Here is a 27,336-nt window from a genome sequence, read left to right as displayed (position 1 = left end):
ATTTAAATCCGATGATACGACGCAACAATTCAACACGTTGCTGTGTACAGCAAACGAAACGTTTCTCAGTGAAAAGTAAATATTGCGCTATCGCGCATTCCTGATTCATTATTCAAGATCAACGTTATTAATCACACTGATATTGATCCGAGTGGCGCGCGCTACCTTTCAACGCGTGGAATTATAGCTTGATGTCTTCCGGCTTTCCCTGCATGGCGCGAAATTCACGGAAAATCAGCGGTCTCCATAATCGCCGTTCTCAAGCCACACAAATATGACTGGAGTCTCGTGGCTACCATTGACTAGAAATGGAATTCATACCCGATCGTAATTGAAGTTACCAGAGTATAACGTTATCGTGGAATAAGTTTCCACCGGAGGCAATAAGTACGTATGTACAATATAATACCGACATTAACGTCAACGTGCGTGCGCGATATGATTCACTTGGATCGCACTAGTAATGTACCGTACATACCAGAAAAGTCAATGTAACGATGAAAAGCACCGAGAATAAACAAAGAGAATCAACGTCAAATCGTTGCAGAATATTGAAGTACTTGGCATTTGCATCGTAATGGTATGTAGGTGTGCGGTTTAATTGCGCGCATGGAATAACCGCCACTTTCGTTGAGATGACACGAGATTTCATCTTACGGAAAATTCCAACGGGGGTGAACTCCATTTCGAGTTCGAGTTATTTGACGCTCGATTAATGACACGGACATTACGGTACGCAATCTCTCCTAAGCTGGCAATGGTCCGAGCCCTTAGATGCTCAAACACCGACATGCTATAATACGATTTTGCAAACGATAGATCCGCATTAATCCTTGAGGTATCATAACGCATGAATGAATGAATGAGAGAAGAAACAGGGTGAAAATTTCGAAGGGAGCCACAACGTGGTCCCTTGACCTTTATCATGGCTTTTCAGGTCGCTTCAGTCGTTGCTCCAGAAATTTAATCAACGTTGTTGGATATTTATAAAATCAGAATCATGTTTCCTAATCCTCCTGCATAAGTCACGTTAACTATTAAAAATGAAGAAAATAAAACAAGTTTTAAATTGTTTTAATTTCTGTTTTACGTATCATTATCATTTTATTGTAAATATCATATTACACGATAAAATGTAAATTTAGCAAAATGAAACAGGAAAAGGGTGAGCAATTGAAGAGTAACATAAATTTGGTCCAACGCTGGACCAAACTTTCGAAAACCTGTTTCGTTGTGAGAACTATTCTCAAGACCGTGGGCTTTCTCACGATACCGGTGACCGCTGGTCATCTCACGCGCGAGATGCGCGAGCATCGTGCGTACAAAGAGAACTTAATTCTTGAATCAGGTCCAGGGGATGAAACTGGTTCGACTAGGTTAATGATAATGCATGAGCAGCATGATTCGAGCAGTAAATGCAACCAAATGAAATCGAGGATCATCGATATCGATTGTTATGAAAGTTGCGTTAGCCATGTGAATTGACAATAAGATTATTTTAATCATTTGGACCCACGATATACATTTTTATTTAAGTGTATCTACAATAATATTCCAAAGTCCGGTTTATTTAATTTTGTTCATTTTACACAAATAATTTTGTTAAAATTTATTGTGTTTCCATTTATCGCATTTAATATAAATTGTTAATATAAATAAATATTTAATATAAATTTTTAATTTAATTTTTAATCTAATTTTTAATTTTTTATAAACAGACTTCGCTTCACGCAACTGCAACAGACATCGATCAAATATGTGTGTGTGTGTACGCGCGCGCACGCACATCCCATTAAAAAAGATAAATTATAAATAAATTTGTTATATGCTGTCCCAAAGCCTCGTAAAACACGCCAGTGAATAAATTATCTTTTCGCGACGAGAGAGAGAGATGAAAACCTGTTTCGCTGCATCTTCCTGTCATTTTGCTACTTGACTACTCCGCGTTCTCACGCTAAGCCTGGACCAATGATCATCTGCTGTGCTTTCAGTGGAGAAGAAACGAGATGCCGAAAAGAGGGGTAGCAAATCTAAAAAGCAAAATTCTGCATAGCAGATGTACGCGTGCGGTAACTCGCGAGCTGGTTTCGCGTATTTCAAGAGACGAAAATCTGGGTCTGTCGGTCAGTATCGGGGAGGCTGCGGTCCACGCAGCATCCCTCTTGCTCGTAAAAGAGTTTTTCTCCCGGCTGACAACTCTGCAAAATTTACGATCGTCCACATCCCTTCGAATCGTAAAACATCTTTCCAATGTTTCAAACTCTTCGTCAAATCAAAATGACGACACGTCAAGCATCAAGTTTGTCATGGATCAAGTTTTTCTCGTCTGATTCCTACCAAATATGGTAAGCTAATTATTTTTATTACATTTTCGTATTTTATGGAAAGTCGCGTATCCTTCTTCATTAACGAGTCATTCTTCCCTCGCTCATTCGGGATATCCTCGGGCGGGATATTTAGGTACATATTATTCGTACGTATCATAGTGGCCAAAGATAACGATATATCCGATTTTACTATTTACTGCAAATTATTAAATCGTCCCTGGAGAGACCAGCAAGTAACATCTAAACGTTCGACGTCCGTGACCAAGCCAGTTGAGGTCAGAATTATTGATCTAATACTCGAGGAAGCTAAGCCGGGTGTCTACGTAGGTTCTGAGCGTATCTTATACTTCCCATCCCACGCGCTCGCGTGCGCGCGTCGCGCTCCCGACTGAGCTCAAAGCCTCGAGGTTCGCAGCCCCAAAAGGAGCCCCATAATTAATCGCGTCCCGGGCGAAACACCCCGAACGGAGGTAGCTTGTCGCTATACCTAAATGGATTCCCCGTAGAGATCTCGAAGCGAAGAGTCTCTGGAGCTACAGCAGATGTGCGATGCAGCTCGAATCTTTGTTTCAGACGAACTATAATCGATTCCAATCTTGCGATTCATTAACTGCACACTATTTAATCCGCGTATCCCTTTTTACAACCAACTCTAAAAAGTCAAGGAAAGGAATCGGTTAGGTCAAATCAGTGGACAATGATGGACGTCAATAAAGCCAGCGATTGGAAGACATGGATAACGTACCTAACGAATCTAATAAGCAAGGATTTATCAATTTCACGTGGAAAATAAATAGGACACTTCGTGTTTAATTGTCAGCCGGCGTGTCATCCGGTACCTGATATCCAATAATTTCATGGACACTAAAGGCTGTTGGTCATTCAGTCCGAGTAATCAAGTTTCCTTTCGCGAATACTCAAAAGCGACCGACTTTGAACCGAGATAATAGATCGATTCGACTAATCATGAACGGGAAGATGTTATCAAGGAAAAGTCTGAAACTTATCTCACGGGACATCTATACTCTTTCCACTATACTCTGAAATTTTTGTCAAATTACAAAACTTGAATTTGAAACGTTTTTCATCATCTAGCAGCTCTATAAAATATTGACGGTTTTCGAGAGCTGACGCGCACGAACGTCCATTACCACCTCGATGATCCTGGGAGCTGGAGCATCGACAAACACTCGTAAACGACGTACATACGCCGGAGGTGGGACCTTAGAGCGAAGTGTTAGGTCGGTCGGTCGGTCGGTCGAAGGGGAGAGGGAGAAAGGCCAGGCCAGGTTGGAAACTACGTGCGGCCGGTGATTACGTCGATCGTCGAAAGAACAAACTCCGGATTGGATTAAGCACACGGTGCTGCACGGCGCGGCACCTTCCCCATTTACCGGCCGTGGCCGGCGTCGCCGCCACGGTTTACCATAAAGTTTACAACTTCTGTCAAGCTCCACGCTCGCTGTAACCGTACTAGAATGACGACAGACCGACCCTTTGGTCCACGACGTCCCTCCACGATCAGCTCGCACTCGTGCTCGCACTCGCTCGCCCACACGAGCGCCGCGAAACGAGTGCGCCGGCCGAGTTAACGACTACATTCTCATTGTGCACGCGGAAACACTGCGATCATTGAGTACGAGGGAAACTTTGGCCTGGGGGATAAATAGCCGGTAATTTCGGAACTCGCCGCGGCTTCCGCCTCCGCGTCGTAAGTTCGACATTTTGTGAGCTCGTCCCGCGGACAAGATATCGTTGTTCTATTCTCTTTACTGCTCACGACATAAATGCATTTTCCACTTTAAGAATGTAAATCGCCAGATATAATAATAACAATTTTCGATATTTTCAACAAACAAAACTATTTCGTTGCGTGGTGATTTACGCGATTGTTAACGTGAATGAGGAGAGATTAAATGCTAATAAATTTTATATTTTCTGTATATTTTTCTTTAATATCAAGTTGAGACGCGCTGTGTGTGCAGCCAAAAATGGATACTGCACTATGTTCGATATGTTGGTTGTCCCCTCGTGCGTTTTAGGGATGCGCCTATCCATGAGGGTCGAGACAGCCCTTCCTTAATTCGCGACTAAGATGGCAGCTGACTCGCCGGCCATTTAGTTTCCCCAGTGATCCTACGGGACTTCTTGCTCGTCTCTGTAAGCTCCTGCCTATGTGTCGGACCATGTCAGAGGGGAGGGTAAAGGGTGGCGAGAACCCCGTGGTCATCGTCTCCGCATAACACAGAGCGGGATAATTTTCTCAATTTCGCCGTGTCTCTCGTGGGGTCGGTCGTTAAGGGCTCGAAGTGAGATTCCAGGGGGTTGAGGAAGGTTTCGGGGGAAGGGCTGGTAAGGGTTAGACCGTAAGATAGTTTGATAGGCTTGGTTGCCAGGAGACCTCTAAGGCCTTAGCCCGACTACCTAATGCCGAGAAAGGCTGCCCAGGAATACATATGTACAGGTCCGGGCTTATAAGTGATCCTACCTATGTACTCACTTGCTCGCACTCGCATTATTCGCCTTGTCCGCGTATCGCGTCAACACCCCCAGCGAGATGATAAGATAATTTCATTCGCACGTCGCTTTAAAACTGCTCCATTCATATAAAGGATGAATGCGTGATTCAAGGGAAAGCGTTCGCAGTCTCATTCGTTTTATTGGCGTACGTACATCGTACAGGTTTTGCTATAAAAACCAGAATGGAAGAGATATCCAATGATAAATTGAGTGAATTTATTTCAACAACCTGACTCTCTAACCGGTTAACCAAGAGAATATCACGAACGCCTTCGTCGTAAATGTAAGAAAATTCAATCACGATCAACGTCAGATAAGGAAAACATCGAATGGCTGATTGTACACCGTGGACAATTGCGCAACTGGAACAATTCCTAGGAAACTCGTTGAAGTTTCGTCACTGAAATCGCACACGAATGTCCTTCTGTAGTCGAGCGCTTCCTTCAAGCGCTCGAAAAGTCAAACGAACCAACATTGAGCAGCTGACTGATTCCCCCTGTGCGAAATCGTGACGTAAAAATCAGTCGAACCGAAGAGCGGTTTTTCTTATTCCTTTTTTTATTGTACAAGTTGCCATCCGAAGAGGAAAGACAAAGGCCAAAGACCAGAACGTCTGACCTCGATGCGAGCGAGCGTGACAACTTAAGTAACGTCTCGACAGGGTTTACAGGCTTACTCAGCGAGTCTTCGCTGCCCGCGAACGATTTTAGCGCGCGAGCATTAACGTCGCGTAATGTACCTCGCATGCATACCCAGCAGACAACGAGTATAAGGCCAGAGATACTCCCGCGGCCAATGGCTGAACGTGGTAGTCCTGTACAGAACAGTTTTACCGATAAGACCCGCCGTGTTTAACAGCCCCCGGCTAAAGCACCGCTCAAGCCCGCCCTCCCTCCTTGCCGCCCCACACCCCTCACGACTCACACCCATGCTCATTCACCATAGAACGTAGACCATGTTATATTATATACACACGTACCTATGGAACTATCGAACCATGAAACATTCCACGTAATCGTTACGATCTTGCAGCGGATTTATTCCGAAATGTCTCGACGGTCCAAAAAAGGGAAACGCAAGCGAGAGTCGCGGTGTAACACACGGATATAGCGAGATGAGATGATTCGTCATTCAATTTAAACTCGTGTTTGCGTGTTGAGTTTACGTGAGTGGTAAAAATACTGAAATCGTATTATCAAATATCGACAAAGAGCAGGAGTCAATTATTCAAGAACGTGTCTCGTATAAACGCTACGTTAAAGCGCCACAAACAACGTGTCGAAATTTCTTAGAATTACATTTTCCAGTTGACATCAGAAAACGCTTGCTCTCTTTCACATAAAAGAGCCGTATACACGCACTACATCACGCATGCAAAGCTTGAAAGCTCCCCGTGTCAAAAGGGAGGAAATGTGCGAAAAAGGGAAGGAGGAGGAAACGTTCAAGGTTACGCGACGCAAAGTAGAGGGTGAAGAAAAAAGAAGATGGGAAGAAGCTTTCGGGTGGCGTTGCGAGATCCGTGTAGCGGGTCTCCGGGAGCACAAGAAACCGCCTTAGTGCCGGATCAATAGAAGAAGGGGGGTCGGTACGCTCCTACCGTGGAGGGAGCGGGCGGAGTGGCCGAGCTACGAGAGAAAGAGAAGGAGAGGGGGAAGAAGCGAAGAGGGTAACGGCGACGAGGGTGGTAAACGTGGAAAAGCGGGGCGGCGAGGAGCGAAGTGGAAAAATCTTAGGTCGCCCGCGCGGGGAGCGAGTTCGCGTCGGTGGGGGTAACCTTAGACAAGAGGCGTGGTCTGTACGTCGTTCTCACCCCACGGCTTTCCACCGAGAAGCAACCCTTATCGCCTGCTACAGGCAACCATGGACGTCGGCCACGACGATCGCAGGGAATACGTTACGTACGTAGATGGCGGGTGGAAAAATGCCGCTCGAAGCATCCGCGTTGGATTTTCGCCTTCTTAACACTCTCACCACCCCCACCCCATCACCCCTCGCATCCTCGCATTCGTGTTCGTCCACTCCCGTATGGACGGTGTATACGTAACTTCTTTCTTCACGTCGCGTCTCCCTTCGAACAAAGCGGTGACCCTCTTCCCCCTTGAGTCTCGCTCGTCTCGTTTCTTCCTCGTTTCGCTTGAAACGATGCACGACGAAGGTCGCACGTTAACGATGACGATGCGTACACGCGACGGCAGCAATGACAGTGACGGTAACAACGACGAAAGTGACGACGATGACGGAAACCGCGCGAACCGCGAACGAACGATATGTCCACGACGAACGAGAACCGCGCAACGGAGCTTTTTTATCGGGCAATGGGTAGACGAACTCCGAAGAGTGAAACGAAACTCGTAGCGGCCGTGCTTTTTTACGGCGCATGCGGCTGTTCCGCGCGAAAGCTGGTGGTGGGGTTGAAAGAGAATCGAACTCGCTGCGCGCTTGGTTCACCCTTCTTCCTTCTCGCACGCGCTGCATGTTTGACATTTATTTTCTTTCCGAGGAGAGCGAGAGCGAACGGGCGAACTGATCGGCGATTGGCGATCCACCGCGTCTTTGCATTTTCGTGAAAAAAAAAGAAAAACCAACGAAAAAAGAATGAATCCTGCGGGATATTCGGAAAATTCATCTGTGACCCGATTCCCTAAAGTAACGGTCACGAGACCGTTTTCCAAGTCTCCCAAAGTTTTCACAAAAGGATATATTGTAAACTCTCGAGACACGAGACACGTCGCATCCTTTTATCATCTCTGCGATCAACAGCCGATTTTCGCGCGGTTCCTAGACTGCACTCGCTTCACGCATACTCGCCGACTGATCACAACGGTGTGGAGGTTCGCAAATGTGGCAGCACGAAACGTTCATACATTTCGGTTACATTACCGTAGACATCATCGGATGTGTTGACGGGAAATACGAGCATAACTCAGCCGACACTACCTGCCAGGATTTCGCGAAAATCCCCCTTCGCTCTGCTCTCTGCCTCGTCGTGTGGCTCTCTCGCGCGTCGTGCACTTCCACGACCACCGTCTCGTCCTCTCGCTATCCGTCTCTCTCCTCTCCCCCGCTCTAACGTTACACTGAGTGATGACGTCATTTCCTACCGAGTATTATACATCTCGCAGCGTATTTCCGGCGTATGGCCGATTAAGATTCGTCCGACATTCGGCGGGAGAATGAGATTTTCCGAGAACCCGCGATTCCGCGGCTTGCAAACGCTTGGGCAGCGAGACTGTTAAATGACGCTTAAGAACGAATAATGCCGAGTAATATGCTATCGGTTCTTATTACCGTAAGCTGCGAATTCTCTTGAAAGCGGGAAGGATGTTTTCCCAGGAAAAGGAACATAAACTTGGAAAAGTACAACAATTTGTAGCAAGAGCGTAATTCCGAAATGAAATCCGACTTTGCGTATGAAAGATATAATGCAGACGGAAAATTTTATCGTCGTCGGGTGTTCCTTTCTCTCTTACTGTGAAACTTATCAGCATGTAATTAACGGCGAAGCAAAGTCGTGTCGTCGTTAGGCAAAAAGGTGCTCGGACGGATACAATCCCGTAAATTTCCGGACTGGCATGGCCCTGCCCCCTGTCCAATGCCGAGCAAGAAAACCCGGTTGTTCGGTGTTTTGCGCGACGCGACCGTGTTCGCCGGAATCAATTGTTGTTTCGGGGTTTGTTTGCGGCCGAACTACGCCGTGGCCACGCAATGAGACAAGCCGGAAATATTACCGTAGCACCGCGAGAAATTATGCGATCAACGTGGCTGTAACGCTGCGTCGAGCACGATTCAATTCGAATGACAGCGAGTTTTACTCGACGGTCCTCGGCCGATTGATATCGATCGCTTCGAATGTAGCAGTCGCGATTACCCACTTAATTTCGTTGTATCGTAAAAATTTCCATTGGAAATCCGTATCTGCTGTATTTTTGCGCATTCTGTAGCCTGATGATTTAATCAAATTCACAATATGAATTATTTCAAGTAAGTTAATAAACAAATATTTTAATTTTGCTATATTGTTGTAACATTTGTACGTACAGACGTACATTTGTTCATGCATAATTAAATGTAATGGTAACTAAAATCCCACAGGGTGTCTTTCGAGCAACGAAACCTCTGGACCGCAAGGTCCGGTTTTCGGAGCAGGATAGCTTCTCTCCTCAGGAGGGGATGCTTTAGAGAAGTTAAAGGTCGTGAGACAGATTCTTCTCTAGAAACTGGTTGAAGGCAAACCTAAGGGAACCGTTTTTTTTATAGCGTAGTTGTTCTTCATGCGCGCGAGGTCTATTGATTTAAATGTTACTTTATAAAAATATCTGAAAGCGAGCTATTTGCTGTAAATTGATTTATTGCGTTTGATAATGCACCGCGCACTATATCGCAATGCGAGGACCAAATTTATTTCGTTAGTCGTGTTTTCACCTCTTCGCGTCATCCTTCCTTCATCCAGTCAGCATAGCGGTAACGCGTGAGTTTCGGTAGAATCCAATTAATGTCGACATCTCTCCGCGTGTCTCTTTCACCATTTTGCATTTTAAACGTCATGGTACGTCGACCGGCATGGCTTGTCAGCCTCTCGAACCACCTATCATTCCTTTCTTTGTGATGAAGAAATGCAAAATCCGAGATACCTCTTGCGCAAAACCGGATTACAAAGAAATTCTGGGGAAAAAGCGGGAAACATGCTTGAGCATACGAGATTCAATAAATTCCTAAAATGCCACAACTATCTGAAACCCCGTGTTAAGATGCTGACAAAACGCGTATCTTTGATGCATAAGGGACGAAGAATTAGAAATAAAACGATTGCAATTAAATAGTCTTGTTTACATTGTTAAACGCGTGAGAGCGCCAGTCGAGTAGTATATTGTACGAAAAGTGTTCGGTCAGGAATTCGGAAGATAAACTGGAATTTCTGGCTTGCAGATGTAAGCTCGCATTTAGCGCTCCGCGCTTCGTTGAGGAACAACGTGCGATAGTTTAATTCGAACTTCGTACGAGACCCTCGTATATGTCACAGCAATAACGCGGAAAACAACGGACCAATCTAAAACGATTGTCTAAAAGTTCGGTTAGACTCGCCATTAAACTTGCCTAGGAACTGTTAATTAATTCGAGACTGCCTCCGCTGCAGCTGCAGCCATTTCAAGGCCGTGTCTATCGTTAGACGCGCTCATAAAAGAAAGTGTAGGACGTATTTAAAAAAAAACTGTCTGTGGCCGAGGGTGAGACCGGAGACAGGCGTTGAAAAAAATCGCATAAAAAAATTATATATAAAAAAAGAGCAGTGGCCATTATAGCACGTGAGATAATAATAAAGTGACTAATATTATATCGTCTTACGTAACATGTAAAAATACAGCGACCGTGCTGCAAATAAAAGCGTAATATTAGCGTTGGAAATCGAAATGTTACATGATGCCGTCGAGACGCGAGTTTCTCTAACCGTACAATAATGAAACTGTAATAAGTAAACAAAACGGTATTTATTCCATTCATTCCCAAGGCTCTTTAGAACCAATTGTAACGACATGCAGAGCGTATCAGAGCCGACTAGGTCATAAAATTGAAAGAATTCAAATGTCATTTCGCGAAGCATAAACTTGCTTCTATCTATGAACAATTTAAGTTGCGATTCACCGCAATAACCCCGTACGACAGAACGGTGAACAATACCGCGATTCCTTACCTAATCCTGGAACAATACCTCGGCCGAATGGCGTCGACGATTCCGTCGTAAGGGGTGAGAGGATGCACAATTCTCGAGAGCGAGAAGAGAGACCCCTTTAGCCGGTCGGATGTGGCGACGGTTGAAGAGAGGGAGGATAGTCGGTGGATGGGCGAGAGCGGGTGGAGAAACAGGAAGAGACGAAGGAGGCGGAGGCAGAGGAGGAAGAAAGAGGGAGAGAGAGAGAGAGAGAAAGAGAGAGAGGGCGGTCACTTGGCGATTAAGAACACGTACTAACCCTGCCTGGTTTTCCACCCCTGCAGCCTAGGATCAATACAACTTAGTTTCCCGTCTCAACCCTCCGCCGTTCTTCTCACCCCCAAGTATACCCCTTTGCGCCACTACCATCGTCGTCGTCGTCGTCGTCGTCGTCGCCGTCGCCGTCGCCGTCGTCACCACCACCACCACCACCACCACCACCACCAATGTTCTTATGCCGCGAACCAACACGGCGAAACTACGCTTCTTACGAAGCCACGATCCTGCAAAACCGACCTTTGAATCTGGCGGATGCAACGGGTGGTCCAAGATAAAGGGATTTAAATGCGGCGGGAGCACGAGCGAACGACGTTGTCGCGATCACGACATTATGCTCGCACAAAACGATTTAAGAACGTTTCAGTCGGTTTTATCCACCTACGTTCACCGAGCCGCAGACGTGCAGCATCGTGTAATTATTACATATATAATTTAAAATATATAATTTAAAACAGCTACTTTAAGGGGAAACGCGACGCTTATAAAACGATACGTTACGCTCGTAAAAGTATAATCAACCATTTGTTACGCGTAATATACTAAAATAATTATTATTGAGGATTACATGCCAAAGCCTCTCTTCTAAACACCAAAGTCGGCAAGGTATCTCTCATTTTGCAGTTTAGCGCGTGTCATGCCACGAAGTGTAGCGGAGTCTAAAGTAGACTTTTAACATGAATGCAGATCTAAATAGGAAAGTAAACGTTTAGTTTCCATTATAAACGCAAAGAGTTGAGTAACCTATGAGAACCTTGCACGGTGAGAGATCAACCGGGAAGCTACGAAGTGGCATGAGTAATGGAACGCCGCGTGCAATCACGCGGATGGGCAGCAGCCGCTCAGGTGGCTCGGCCGGTTTATTTATTTATACGCGATCCCTCTCCCTCTCCCTCTCCCCGGCCGCCACCTAGTATAGGACGCAACATGAGAAAGCGTGAGGTCCGTAGGTGTGGAAGTCTTCTTACGATCGATAACGGTTAGTCGCGCCCAGTTCCGCGAATGAAAGCATCCATCCCAGTACCTTTTCTAGGCTACTAACAAGCTACTAGATAATAGCAATCAACCGCAGTTGTCTTTTCGCGTTAGTAGAAAGTAGCCTGCCAACTTCATTCACTCTTTTCATCTTTTTCCAAAGCAAGCATCCTAATCCTTCATCCTTCTTTAAGTACGCTCCGAAAGCCCTACCGACTAGTTTGCTTACTTCGTTGTATATAGGGAGATATATCTTGATCCTCCCGCATCTACAAATTACTCATCCTATATTTTCCCTCCACTTTTACCGTTCCCTCTCTTTTGCGGATCTTCGTTGTCTTAATCTTTTCCTGTATTACATTTAAGCATCTCCTTGTCTCTCTGTCTCATTCTCTCATTCTCCACCTATGTCTCCTCTAATCTCTGGCAATTTCCATATCCAATCATTTGTCTTCTTTTCTAGATCTCTTTGCACTGTCACAGGCGGTTTTATACATTTGCCATTTGCGTGAAACATCGAAGACATTTATCTCCTGCGCGAGTCTCTCGTGTGTAACATCACTTCGTTTACTTTGGTTCTCCTTCGTCTTCGTCCTTCGTTTGCGCTCACCCCCTCAGCCGATTGTTCTCTAGCGTGTTCTCGCTCACTCCACCGCATCTACTTTGCGCTCCGTTCACGCTTTCCTCACAGTCTGTCTTAGTCGTACCCTCTTCCGTCCCTCGCTCTTTCGTACCTTTCGTTCAGCCACCCTCCGTGACCGGGGGGTGGCTATGATCGGCGCGCATGCGTTCGTTCTGATGCAGTTTCCGCGAAACCACCGCGATGTACACGCGCGATGCCTGCGGTACGATCTCACGAGACGTGGCATCTCCAGATGAAGATACGCCACGACACCGACCGAATCAGGATGAAGGCTAATCATCCAAATTGCTCCATTTTCATTTGCAGAATTCGAACCACATACAAAAATGATTCACATATTTTCTTTTGAGACTTTTGAGATTTGCACGTCTTGTTATTAAAGTCCATTTTTAGAAGAACAATAAAAAGAATAGTGGTTGGTGGTTTCACTATCCCACTGTCCTAATAATAAATGACTAAATGATAATGCTTGTTTATATGTAAATAATGCTTGAATAATTAATAAAGTAATTCGTAAATATAAAAATGACAGTTATCCTATTTTAATGTAATTATCGTATCGCAATATTTTTGCATCAATCAACGGTGAATCAACGTATACTTTAAGGATGCACGTAAAAAAAAGAGCACTACGCAATGTGGAGAAACTTGTGCAGAACGAATTTATACTACGCGAATGGAATAAAACGATATGTTCAAATGTACCAGCGATGTTTCGAAAAGTTGCACAGCGAACATACGAAAGAGGATAACGAGTACTTCAAACTTTGCATGTCCGATATAAACCGATGTACAAAATTTCTAACACACTCATCCGCGATATTAGCATATTTTGCCATGCACGATATAAGACTTTCTAAATGCCAAAATAGCCACTTTAAACTAAATATGCACAGGCACACGTTACGTAACAAGTTACAAAAATGATATTACATCATTACCGGATACCTACGTATCTTACAACGTTTTTAATAAGACGATTCGAAAGATAATCGCGCAACATCAGTCACGGTACATTATCATAAAGAAGATTCTGTCTCTGTGTCTCTCTCAGTGGTCAAGAATGAATTTACCAAGACGGCTACTCCTTACTTTGAAAGTCAACCGATTCCAGGGTGTGTACACGGGATTTTGCTTATTGTCACCCGGACATCTCGCCGAAGCTGGATGCCAAGTCGGCCATTTTAAGCGAGTCCCTCGATAGCTTTTCCTGGGGTACCTGGTGCCACCCCTCGGATGAGCTTCAGCCGGCAGCGTGGCAAGCCAACCCGGCAAAAGCGATTAATTACTTTGAGCAATTTGCTCACCAACTCCACTCAGCTCGTAGACCGACACTATTCTCATTTCTCTGTCCGTGGGCAGCTACCACCCTCCGTGTCCCGTCCGTCCCGCACCTTCGCGCGTCCGTGTCCGTGCGCCAACACGCGTGCACGGCCGCGTACATACACGCACACACGGACACGCTCGTGGCGGCCACGTGTGTTACTGGTCATTCAACGAAGGTACAGAGTGACTTCCTGTAAAGCTATGTACATCCAACCGGGCATTCTCGTTCGAGTTGTCGAAGGGTAGAGCCGCCGTAGTCAACATCCACCGAACGCTATTTTCCGCCCGAGTACCGGCTGGCTGGCATTACCGGCGGATCGATCATACCGCTCGCTTTTCTCGCGCCTCTTCGCGATCGCGACCCGGCAAGAAAAAACGTCGAGCCGCTTGCTCAAGCCTTGCTTGTCCGGTTCTTTTCGTAACTTTTCTTCCAGGAATCGTGCTAATCGTGAAAAACGATCACAACAAATCGGTAATAACGGAAAGAATCGACTGATGGAAATTTTTGCACGCACGACTCAGATGAAATTATCGAGAGGCATTTGGCTGTACACCGAAGCGCCGTATTACGGAATATTACGAATAGCACGCTCTGACGCGCTGGTATAATTACGTTTTTATGCTAATACGATTCTGCCGCTCCATAACAAAGGATTACCGTGCTGGTAGTTATTAACCAAAATTTGGTGTAAGCTGACGTAGATAATGTGCTGGCAATAATCGGCATAACGCGCACGCATCGGTTCCTCGAGAATCGTACGTTTTGTAACGACAGTAATCGACGAGCGTGAAACTCGTTCTGCATGTCGCGCTTCTGCTGCACACACATTCGATCTATCTATTATAGGACACGTAAAAAATCATCATTCTACAACGTATACAACGCATACGTAGTAGAGCGTAAACTAAAACGATTGTTACGATTCTTACGCAAATTGGAATAAATGTTCGATCATGTTTAATAATAAGATCTAATTAATAGAATAGAGCCGGGAGTTAATTTAGAAGCGTGCATGTGGGAGCAACCAGAGGGTTACTCACATCTGGGATCCACCGTTGTGGTGCCTCTTACAGGACGCTTCAAAATGAGCTTACAAACAACTAATACCGCGCTTTCCTGCGTATTATAGAATGTAGGTCCTATGCAGGACCGGTAATACCCAACTAGTTATTCGAGAACAGACGTCGTATTACTGCGGAGTTGTTGGAAAGCTCATTGTTAAAATCACGTTGAAACGTCGCCACGTGATCGTAAAGCGCAAGGATCCGAAGAAATTCGCGAGCGACGCTTTTTCGATACAACTTTTTCCGCTCATTTTCGTCTTATGTAGCCTCTTTAGTTTGCGGAGAAATGTCTTACTTCCCCTACTTCGTCGGTGGCCGCGGCCATCTTGTTACCCCGCCTTTCCTTCTGAACCCTCCTTGTATTCCCCCTGCGAACGTTAGACTGCCACCACTACCACCACTACCACCACGGTAACCCTCATAGTCTCTCGTCTTACCCTCTCTGGAAAACGTGGCTCCCCACACCATTCGCCCCACCCCCTTTATCCACCATTCTGACTTACCCCTTCCAGCAGAAGGAAATGTGGAAAGACTTTTGCCAAGATCGTTTGCAAACTTTCTCATTATCGCAAGCTAAAGGAGAGATAAATGATCCCTTAAGCAAAGTCTTTTTCATAGTAGCATGCACTGTATGCGCGCGTACGTGTATTGACGATACGACACTTTTTGCAGTGTGTCAATTTCACTTAGAAATAATACAAAATATAAATGTGTATTTAAGATACAGTCTTGTTTGAGAACTTTTACTCGATCTGTGTGCGACGATTACGATTTAAATGTCTGATTTAATTACGGGAACTTTAGCAACGCTTGGTTACGCGAAGAACCGTCGCAAATAGTTTCTCAGCTAACCCACGTCAAGCACATATTTGCATTTATTTGCGAGTGCAAGCATCTCGTTTACGTATGCAAAGGAGAAACAGAAAGACAGAGTAATAAAAGGAGAGAAATAGCGAAAGGAGGAGAAATGGTAGGTACAGAACGCGCAGTCAGCTTGGAAGGATTAGACGGATCCTTAATCGGAGAAACCCAATCCTGTTGTGGAGAATGGAATGTTCTCATTCCCATCGACGACCCTTTCGCTTCCAAAGATACGCGGTATTTCCCCAATAAAGATAAGAATCTTCGATTACGGTGCGCAGATTTTCGCCGCCCTTTCTCTATCGCGCGCTACTCTCCTTTTCGTTTCCTTCGTGCCTCTTTCATTTTACGGACATTTACCGTAAGTGGCTATGAAATTCCAAAACTTACTCTCCACGCACACGCATTATCGCTTTTTAACAAAATCCGATAAATAATCCGATTATCGTATAATTTATTTCGACCGCTAACGGGTTTTCACTGAAGGTTTCTGTGATACATAACCAACATCTGGAATTTTTAATTATCGCGACGTACTTAATCTCTATTTATTATGATGGAGTACTCAATATATCCGCCAGGAGTACCAAATATCCGCTAAAAAAATATTGACTCAAAGTTTTGGAATGAAACTTGCAAGTTTGTACTATAATTACAAGTGACTTTTAAATCATAAGACAGAGACTCTTTCTCGGGGATTTACATATTATTGAAATTGATGGTACTTAAGGGACGCGTATTCAAAGTAAACCTCGTTGTGAAATTGACACGCGTTAAATCGATATCGAGCTTCATCCAACCTCGCAACTAGCATCGCAACAGAAAATCGAACCGTGGGATGGGATAGAGGATGCGATGCGACCCAGCCCGCGGAAGGACGAGCAAGGATGTGTAAGGACGCGTTACTGCAGGTGAAGGAGAAGTAGGTAGAACGTGGTATTCTGGAGCCAACGACGATCAATACCCAACAGCCCGGCACGTACGAGTCTGTATAACTATACTAGTGTATTCGGTGTACACCGTAAGGGGGTAGTTGGTAGAAATAGGGGTGGAAACATCCCCAAGGAGCCGATAGTAGCCCATAGCGCTGCCAACCCACCCCATAGTTCTGGCCAATGGATGCCCACTGCGATCTCTAGGTCTGTGCTACGAATGAGAAGCTTTCTCTCTCTACTCCTTCTATCTCTGCTCTCCTTTCGTTAGAGGTATATATTGTAGTATATACACGTACATACATGTATACGCATATATGCACACACACACACATATATATACACCCATGTACATATACACCCATGTACATATCTATCTATATTCCATCTCCCGGGGTTTCTCGCCGTCTTTGTCTTCCTTTCTCTTTCTCTCTCTCTTGCATCTCGAGTGTCTCTTAACATTTAAATGCACCTATTCGTTTCCTCGATGACGAACAAGTCCTTTTATGGTACACGAAGATGCACTCGGCCTCGTTGTCATCGCGTATACACTTTATATTTCATCCGGATAACAATCCTGTCACGTTGAGACAGGATTTTTCTTGTAAATATCATGCAGTGATCACAAAGTATAGATCCACAGAGCGAATACAGAAAAGTACGGAGAAGATGATGAAACATGTAGACATTAAAAAAAAACAGCTTTTTTCTTTTTTTTCTAAATATAGCTATCAGGGTTTGTCCCCTTACATGAATATCGCGCAACTTTTCTTCATGTGCATGCGTGCGTGCGCGTGCACGCATGCATACGTGCGTATGTGAAGTCACGCAAGAAGATCCTCCGACCCCGACCTCCGACTTCTATCACTCGCGTTCTACCTTTGACTTTATTACCAGTGGCCGCGAATGAATGGAAGGAGTATGATAAAGCGCGTTAAAAGAGGGTGGGTGGTCCACTCTTAAGGGCGCGGAAGGGTGCGTGGTTGTCTAGCGTCGGGGTGTACTGCACGAGACGGGGCAAGGGTGCGGAGATGGCCGGAGAAGGGTTTCATTCATAAACGTGTTTTATTGTTTCAGGTACAACGCGACTGGCGAACAGAGGAGGTCGGATAATAGCGACGGGAGGAACCGGAAAGCATAAACCCACGCAAAAGTGGAGGCCACTTGAAGCATTTTCTGCGGCGCGGTCGCAACCCTTCTGAAAATTATCCAGCACGACCTCGCGATTGTCCCAACCTTACTGTTTTCGCAATAATGGGATGTGAGCGACGCAAAATTATATTTTTCTATAACAATATCATAATAGACGCCCACTTTTGGACATTTTTTTTATCGAACCAAATCAACGCATTACCATTAAATTAAAAATAATTCCAGGATCAACTGTGGAATATACCGAAAAATGTAGAATCTATATCAGAGGTGTCAAAAATCATTCGTTTCGTTACATTGTATTATAGAAATCATTCGATGAAAACTGTCAATGAATGAACCGATATTTATTCACGTTGATACAAAACAGAAATTTCAATACATTTCGTATATCATTATCACATCTACATGAAAAGTAATTACTTGCAATTACATACAAAAAATGCCTGAAAATATTAATATCACTATGCAAATTTGAAAAACAAACATTTTTTGTTATTTTCAAATATTAAATCTTATATGTGAAATCGTTAGCCGATCATAGTAGAATATTGCAGAAATACAAATTGCCAAAAATTCGGTAACACTTTAATTTGGAAAAATATTGAAATTTTATGGAGGAAAATCTGTTTAAATTTCTAATAATGATGTCTTTTTCAACGTATAATAATCGCGCGCATGTATATGTATGTATATGTATATATACATATGCACACGCGATATACGCATATACCTGATGTTTATATATAGGTATATATGAGAAAAATACTTTTAGTTTGGCGACTTTAATGATACTCAACCACGTTTAACAAGAAAAAATTTTTGCCAGCTGAGAAACTTTTAACTTAATTTCCTTACCAGCTTTTATCTCTCTTGCAGTGGAAAACTTTAATGAGCGCAACGAGAACGCGCGCTAAAAGAAATTTTCATTATTTTAAAATAATTGCACGTATATGCATTGTGCGAAGAAATAGACGATATTATTGCTTATTCTGCTATTATTATTTCCATTCTATATTTCATTATTTTATTCTTAACTTGTAACTATAAATATCATTGTGATGGAGAAAACTACGACACATTCTTTTCTTTATATTTCTCCAATAATTTGCCTTATATTCAATACAAGTATTTGTGATTATAATTTCGGATTTTGTCGTTTGTCATAATTTATTCGCAATAATCGATAAAAATAATAATAAACAAAACAGTTATTTAGACATGATTCTCCATCGCAAGGTGATAACATGTTCCATAATTGCATTTTACAAGCACGTTTGAATTACTCCATTTTTCAAGTGTACATTATGTTAATTAAAAAGTTATGAGCGTGCAACTTGAGGCACTCTGCCACGCCTCTATGCAACAACCTTAACTTCCAGCACTACTTGTATGAACCCTTTAAATCCCTTGCTACACCCTCCTCCTTTTCCCCTCCTTTCACATTCAGAGTTGGCCAAAGTTCAAACCCTTTCAATGGACAGAACTTTTTCCGTTCCAAAAACTCGATTGCGTACAGTCGTTGAAAAAAGCATAGAAATTTTACTAACGGAAAAATTTTATCCTTATATTAACGCGCATTTGATTATCGCATTTTTCAAATGCAGATATTCTCAAGATATACGCGCAAAGTGAAAATTATTACGACTATCGCATTTATTTCATCAAATTATCAAGATGTCTAAACGAGATTTCACATACGAGATATAATATAATAAACATATGTAAATCCAAATTAAGATATGCATATTACAAATCAATGTTACTGTTCACGTAACAGCTCAAATTATTAGCTTCCTTAATATGTAAAATATCTGAAATTTCTCACGATTTAATCATTGTATTTGCGCTTGCCTTGCTTGAATGTTTTATTTAATTTGACTATTTTGTTGTAGTTTAGATCCATGAAATTACCAGAGAATCCAAAATGTGTCAAAGTTATTAATGTTGAAAAACGTGCTAATTTGTCTTCTTAACGAAAGAGAAAAACTTGTGTGTACATGTATTTTTGTTTGCGGATGTATGCGCGCGTGTGTGCGTGTGTATGTGTGCGTGTGTGTACGTATGCGTGTGCGTTGCGCACCTAATCGCGTATCTCAAAATTCTCTTCGCATCAACATACATATATTCAAATTAACACGAGACGTGCAAGCGAGCACGCGAAGGACTCGGAGCCTTAATCTGTTTTAGCGAGGGCGTAAAAACGTCAGTAAAAAACTGGCAGACGGCAAGAGGGCAGAGGGCAAAAGGAGTCACGCGTTTTTTCCAAGACGGGAGGAAGAAACGGCCTCGGGCTCCCAATTAGTGTTCTCAGCCCCTATACTCGCATCTCAACGGCCACGAGGCAAACGCCGCCCGGGGTTCACGATGGCGTTGAGATGCAAGAGAACGAGATAAACCGCGCGATAAAATGGTATGCCCTCACATTACCTACGCACATGCACACGCGCGCGCGCACACACTCTCTCTCTCTCTCTCTCTCCATCTCACTCTCTCACAATTACCCATTTCTTTTTTATTCACTTTAGCTTCACACATGTGCATGCGACCGAGCGATGAAGAAACAGCGGGGAGGAAAAAATCTTGATAAAAAAATTACTTAATTCGTAAAAAAATTTGATCGAAACGACGTATAACGGTATAACTTACGATTATTTTTTAATTACTTTCTTTTCTCCTATTAAGTTGCTCTTTCCAAACAAATTTAAATATAACCAGATACATTACGTTTCTTTGTCTCTATATTTGATTTATTTTTTCAATCCATTTAAAGCTTGAAAATTTTATTACTAGAGTTTGTAGAGCAATAGCAACACTTTACCTATAATTAAAAGAAAGATAGCAGAAATCAATTGTACAAAACATTTGAAATTTACAAATAGATAGCACTGTGTAATATCTACTTTATATATAAAAATTAATATGAGAATTTGTCAAGTTAACGCTAAGGCGTCGTAAATAGGGCTTTTTAATTTTTTTTTCAACAGAGTTCATGTCATAAACATTCATGTCTATGATGTAATGTTAGAAACGCTGCCATAATATGAATGAAAATCTTGAAAAATTCATGCTAGATAAAATATAAATACTAAAAGGAAAAGAGAACATATTTATATTTCATTTCTCAATCTGTTATATTCATGGTGAATAAAAGAATCGCAGCAACATTTATATAGAAATTTATTATCGGAATTTGGAATTCGGTGAAGATGTACCACCAAAATGCTGTCCAACATGTATCTATTTAAGTTTATTATTTAAATGAATATGCATGTCAAAACGTCAACGAAACAATCTTTAAAGTACTCTCGATTTTACCAGAAAATATCACATTTACGGCGCTAATAAAAAAATTTCGCCAACATACGAAATACAAAAAGGTATAATTTACATTTCCTTGCGGAAAGAGCAAAAATTCGCAAAGACGAAGGGTTGAGAGTCGTCGGACATGGGTAGCTCGCTATTTTCAAGCCTTTACGAGAAATTCACGCCAGCGAGGAGGTAACGCGAAGGAATTGTCTTGAACATCGGTGCAGCGCGCGAGTATGATACGGTCAAACGCTTTCCATGCGACTTTACCAGAGAGACACCTCTTTTCTCACCTATTTTTTTTTCCTTTTACGCCAGTGACCGTTAAACACATGCGGCTGAGAAACGCACGACAGTCGGTGGCGCGGCGACTGCCATGCGCTAATTATTTAATTATTTATTTACCAGCTTCATTTCACCGGATTATACCCACGGCCGACCAAGTTTCATTCTTCATCGCGGCCTATTAACACACGCTCCACCTTCGCGGCTCCTGCAGACGACTAATTGTTTACAAAGCGGTTTCCTACTGTTCGGTACTTGCGTACAAATCAGCCTGTACGCATTTTAAACGAATTTAATTTACATTTCTTTGGCTTCGAGGATTGCGCTGTTTACGCGATGTTTATGCGATGGAATATATATTATTGCTTTTAAGAATTTTTTATCATTGCTAATCACTGCCTTTGTCAAATACAATTACAAATACAATTACTATCAATTTTTGTAATATCTGCGATTGTGTATGTACGTGCGTGCGTGTGTGTATGCATTTGTAATTGATATTCTGTAAAATTATCTTTGGGAAATGGTTACGAAATATCTCAACAAATTTATAAAAACAATTGTACAATCTTCATGAAAAATATACAGAAAGTATGATGGAATTTTTAATCCGAACAAACTCGAACTGGCACTTCTTTAATGCAAAATTCTACCAAGAATATTTTATACGACAAAATATAATAAAAGCACACGATATACAAGTATTACATCCGTGTCACATATCAGGCAAAACTCTATGTAGGAATATATTTAATGTACATCGCCTTTGAATTTCTCTTCAGTGCATGTAAACAGATGAGAATTGTTCAACAAGCTTCATAAATAATGTTGTATATGCATGCATATTATTTAGCAAGAATGTGTGTGTGTGTGCCAGATTTTCAAACGTTACAAGTTTTAATGAAATGCGATTAGAAATTCTTCGGCATATTGATTTTAGAACAGCAATTTTAATATTTTTCAATTTGTCTATATAAACGATCGTATACATGGAATTTAACATGTGAAACATCATTATAAAATAATTGAACAAGTCGAAATAAAGTATCAGAAAACAATTGTCATTTGTACGAAGTGATATTTTAAATAGACATATGCCATTTGATAATTATACGTTTTGTTATAATTTACCGTAATAATACAATACTCCTAATAATATAAATTATTTCACGTTTTACTTGTGCCATCAAATACGTGTGTAACAAGTACTTATTTATTTATAAATCACAAACCTATTTTGTAATATAATACATTTCACACCCGTCGTGTACTAATAAAAATCAATAATACATCATTGTTTTAAAAATATTGTGCATCAACTACTGATTGAGTTATTATCTCTTACGGACTAATCTACATATCAAAGTTGAACACGAAATTCAGTTATTCAAATCAAATTTAAATTGTGTTTTCTGCAACTATTTCTTTCAAATATGAATAATTAATGTCAAACAGAGATGCGCGTGCTCTGTTTATTAAAATATTTATGTAATTTATAATTATTTGCATTTACTACTGTATGAATACGATACATGGTAATACAATTCTGAAATCACAGGATTTTAAAATAATACATTTACGAACGAATGTACACATTTGTTTTCAATAAACGAATTTTTTTCACGGCTAAAACTTATAATATAATTTATTTCGAGCGATCTGCATATCTTCTTCCTCTTTCCTGTCTCATTTCATTTATTATACGCTTGATAGTTGTTATTGAACCAGCAGCTGGAACAACATCTGCTGGACCGGTTGGTCATTTCGATCCGTCCGGTCTCCGGGCGAATTGAATCCACGATCTTCTTTTCTCGCGCGGCACGAACCGGTCACTACTCTGGTCCATCAAGATGCTGCACGCGCCTGGAATCGTAGACCAGTTCGTCCGTTGCAAAACCGAACGCGTTTGACCAGCCCTTAATCCTGATAATGGGTAAGGACTGGTTTCGAAAAGTCGTATTTTCGCGTGTCTCCTCAACTGTTTGCAACAACCCGCAGCTACGAGATCAGTAAGCGAAGTAACGTCGAGCAAGACGGGATTAAATCTGCCAATGGCTAGTGTGACAATTTAATAGTCTCCTAAATATTTCAAGTATCGTACCAAATGTACAGCGTGCTCGAGAAGAAAGAGAACATGGGTGATACTTTCGAAACAAATTCTTTCTTTCATGAATTTAGTGTTCAAGTTTTCTTTGACATCTCCGTGCATCTCTAGAACATTCAGTGACAAATAAATCTCGCAGATTACTGCTACATAGCTGCCGCGTGTCTTTGATTAAAGCGAGTAATTATTTTTTAATTTATTTTCAACGATGTAAGAGTGGGAGGATAATTGACGAAAATAAATGAAGAGAGGATTCACTTAAGTAATCATAATTAAATTTTATTTAAATAGATATGTGTGTGCGTGCACGCGTCTATGTGTGCATGTGTGTGTGTGTGTGCGTTTCATTTACCGACCAATTCTCTGGTTAATTCAGACACTGAAACTGCGTGCAAGATGCATAGATGGCTGTAGCAAAGCATCAAGCACCTACGATCAATAATTGACTCTCTCCCTGTCTGCTAAAGCTGCTCGCAAAATGGCTTCGTACGCCATCTCTGAGAAAATGACTGGACAAGCTATATAATTTTCCACGCGTTTAATCAACAAATACGTTTTCTTCCAAATGTTTCTCCATCAAACTGAATTATTATCCTCTATCGTAAGAATATCAACCGAGACGGTTTGAAATTAGCTTGAGAAATATTTGAAAAATATCCACAAAAATTAATGCCAAAAGTAGATATTTAATGATGTAATTCCATCACGAATGGAGCGTTTTATAGAGGCCAAGCTTCTATCGTCAGCTTGGCGTAAATTCTATTAGGGATGCGACAAAAGGGGAATGTTTTCACGGCCACCCGTAATTTACTGAAAACGACGTGGCACGGACATTCAGATTAATTCAGTTCAAGTCGGTCAATCTTAAGACGACAGCTGCCGCTGAAGGAATCCATTAGTAGGCTTACGTCGCAGTCGTCTTTCCCGGGGGGTGACTAGCTTCTCTGACGAGGGGCAAGCATAACTCTGCTTTTGTTCGAGATAATAAGCCACCATTGTTGAGATCCATCCAACGGCCTTATTGTTCATCGATTCATTTTGCCGAGAATACCCGCGATAAGAATGAAACTCTCGATTCATATTATGTCAGTAACAAGCCTCTGTCGTCAGTTCGCGTAAAGAACATTTTAAACGATCGATTGTCTCAAAATTCGATCCATCACGTAAGCACTCTACCTAATTATCCAACAATAATTTTATAGCGATTTTATATCTCAAGTGTCTGCTGTGATGAAATGAAAAGCTTTGTGCGACGATATTATTAATTGTAAAATTGAAAACGATGGAAAAAACAATTCTCGTTGCATCATAGAAAAGAACATCTACGGAATCGTAATCGGAACACTTTCCAGGTAAAATTTGCCTTCTTTAGGAATACCCATAGTAATGATAATGCGAGTCGTGCATAGCAATGGAAATCCAGGACGAGCATCGCGCCATGGCTATGGGGTCGCCTTGGCTCGTGAAGCGGTACTACACCCCCAGGAACAAAGTTATATCGGCTCCTGGTGCCGAGATCGCAGTCGTAGGGTGAGGCCCCGCTGCCCATTCCCGAGGGAGCGGCGAAGTTCGGTGATTACCTAGGACTCTCCTAGGAGTCGAGTTTCGTACTTCGGCAGCGCGCCGGCTTCGGGTATCTAACAGTCGAGCAAAGTAACTAAGGTTATTCAGGGGTGCGTGGACGGCACGCGGTAGAAGAGGGAGGGAGAGCAAGAAGAAACTCGTAGAATATCAGAGTCGAGGGGGAGAGAGAGGGAGAGAGAGAGAGAGAGGGGCCGGAAGGGATGCATCGCGCGTGATACGTCTGCATCGATGTACCTATCTCTGACCAAGTAATCGCACCCCCGAGAATAGTAAAAGATCGTGATTGAACGGAATCTCTCATGCGTTGCGCGTCTCCAATCAGTAAGTTCTTGGTAAGTATGCAAGATGACGAGTAATATTCTCTATGTGCCTTATTTTGATACTTTGATGGGTATTCGTTGTTACTAATATTCATTTCGACAAAATTTTTGTCGAAAGTATTGGAAATTCATGGCATTATACTTGTGCGTCAGTTCACTTAAAGACACGACAATCGGTTTACTCTGACCGCGAGCAAAAAAGCGATTAGGTTTGCCGGAATTGAGACTTCCATAACTTCAAAGGGTACGTGGTATCGTAAGGACGAAGGACCTCGTTAAAATCATAATTCAATATGGCTGATAAGATGGTGGAGCATCCAGAAACGATTCAGGTACGAACTTTCATGAAGGTCAGAAATGGGTTGTAGTTACCCTTCCTGCATTGACTACCTCGACGATGTAGATGCTATCTAAGAAGGGAATCCGACGTCTACTATTGTTCTATTGCGAGAGATCTCGATGCTTCGGCATGGCTACATCTCACGATATTCCTTAAAGTTTGCGAGAGAAAGTTTATCTTGATGTAAACTTTTTGGTACAAGTAATGGATCTGTGATGCGTTAATATGCACGAGAATTAATTCATTTCATGCGAGTGAAATCGTTTCGATCAATTCTATAATTAATAATGAAGAAATCTTTCGTGAAATTGATTACTTATACGTTATTGATTACTTGAAATTGATTACTAATCGTTTAAGTATATACACAGAAAAACTGTTTTTTTTCCTATCTTCTTTCTATTTTTATAGTCTTTACTTATTACTATTTATGTTATATTTGTTATTTTTTTATTGCAACTCTTTCATGTATAATATTATATTGATCGAAATGTCGACTGTCTATTTTTCAACACGATCGCATAATTAAATAATAAAGCCACAGATCACATGGAATGTAATTTTGTAGCAACTACCGCCTAATTTTCATTTGAATCAAAACCTTCTTTTCTTTAAACAACATACTTTTTGCAATTCTCCTAAATTGCTCATTCAACGTGACTCTCTCATCGATCAGGCTCTTCTCTCAACTACCTTCTCTAACTTTCTCATTATCTTTATTCGTAACCGTAATCACCGTTCGGCTCGATTCCGATGCTGCAATTTTTGTTCATTATTCATTCCATTTAACAAGAAGATTGCTCGAATCATCTGTCTAGCAACATCTTTTCCATGTCACGTAATTCGTTGACGACCGAATCAATTGAAATTAATATCTAGTACGATTTGTTGATTTCCTATTCCACATAAAGAATATAGACTTTCAATTTTTCAATTTCTGTCTATATTCGCTTTATTGATAATCCTTATGTAAGGATTCGATTGTTCTTGATATCGAAATGCGTCTATTAAATTACTCTAATGACTTTCCATATACATATGTTTGCATTTTATGTTAAAGTAATATTAGTAATATCGTTATTACAAGATACCGACTAGTTTAAAAAAATAATGTAACATTGGCATCTTTTATCCCAAATATACCGTTAGATTATCAATTCACAAAGGTTTTCCATGATATTCTCTATACTTTATAAGAGGCGTTTAAAATCTTTTGGAAAATTTCATCTAAGATGGTCCATGTCGCCCTATTCTCTGCCGGACGTTAAATCGAAGTGTTCGGACCCCTTCAAATTGTGTTTGGTCGGCCATATTTTTCTCGAATGCCTATAGGGGGAATAAAATCGCTTTCATCATCGAAGAGAGAAAGTGAGATGGAGGGTAACGCTGCTGGGCTAGCAGGGGCGGTGAAGGGTTGCCCAATCAACCCCCAGCGAACCTTCACGTCTTACCCTCTCTACAAAGTTATCTTTCTTGCCCCTGCCCTGGACACAGTTAGGGTACCCTCGAAATTCCCAACTATTGACCGAACCACTCTCGACCATCGTAACGATCAATCGGTGTCTACTACGTTACTAAGGAAGACGCAAGTTTCTTTAATATCATTTCCT

At 42.0% G+C, this 27,336-nt stretch overlaps 2 long non-coding RNA genes across 3 annotated transcripts in view; one reads left to right on the top strand and one right to left on the bottom strand.

The window, feature by feature from the left end:
• Positions 1-27,336, bottom strand: part of LOC109610699 — a 64,866-nt gene that overhangs the window by 30,813 nt on the left and 6,717 nt on the right. The gene's annotated exons all lie outside the window — the stretch shown is intronic.
• LOC105274936 lies at positions 1,646-23,010 on the top strand. The gene is made up of 2 exons (XR_893148.3): positions 1,646-2,345; positions 17,710-23,010. It is a non-coding gene; the product is annotated as an uncharacterized LOC105274936 (long non-coding RNA).

Source organism: Ooceraea biroi, chromosome 1 (genome assembly GCF_003672135.1).
Source record: "Ooceraea biroi isolate clonal line C1 chromosome 1, Obir_v5.4, whole genome shotgun sequence".
Lineage (NCBI taxonomy): Eukaryota > Metazoa > Arthropoda > Insecta > Hymenoptera > Formicidae > Ooceraea > Ooceraea biroi.
Note: the sequence above shows the minus strand (reverse complement) of the source record. Positions and strands in the feature narration are given on the sequence as shown.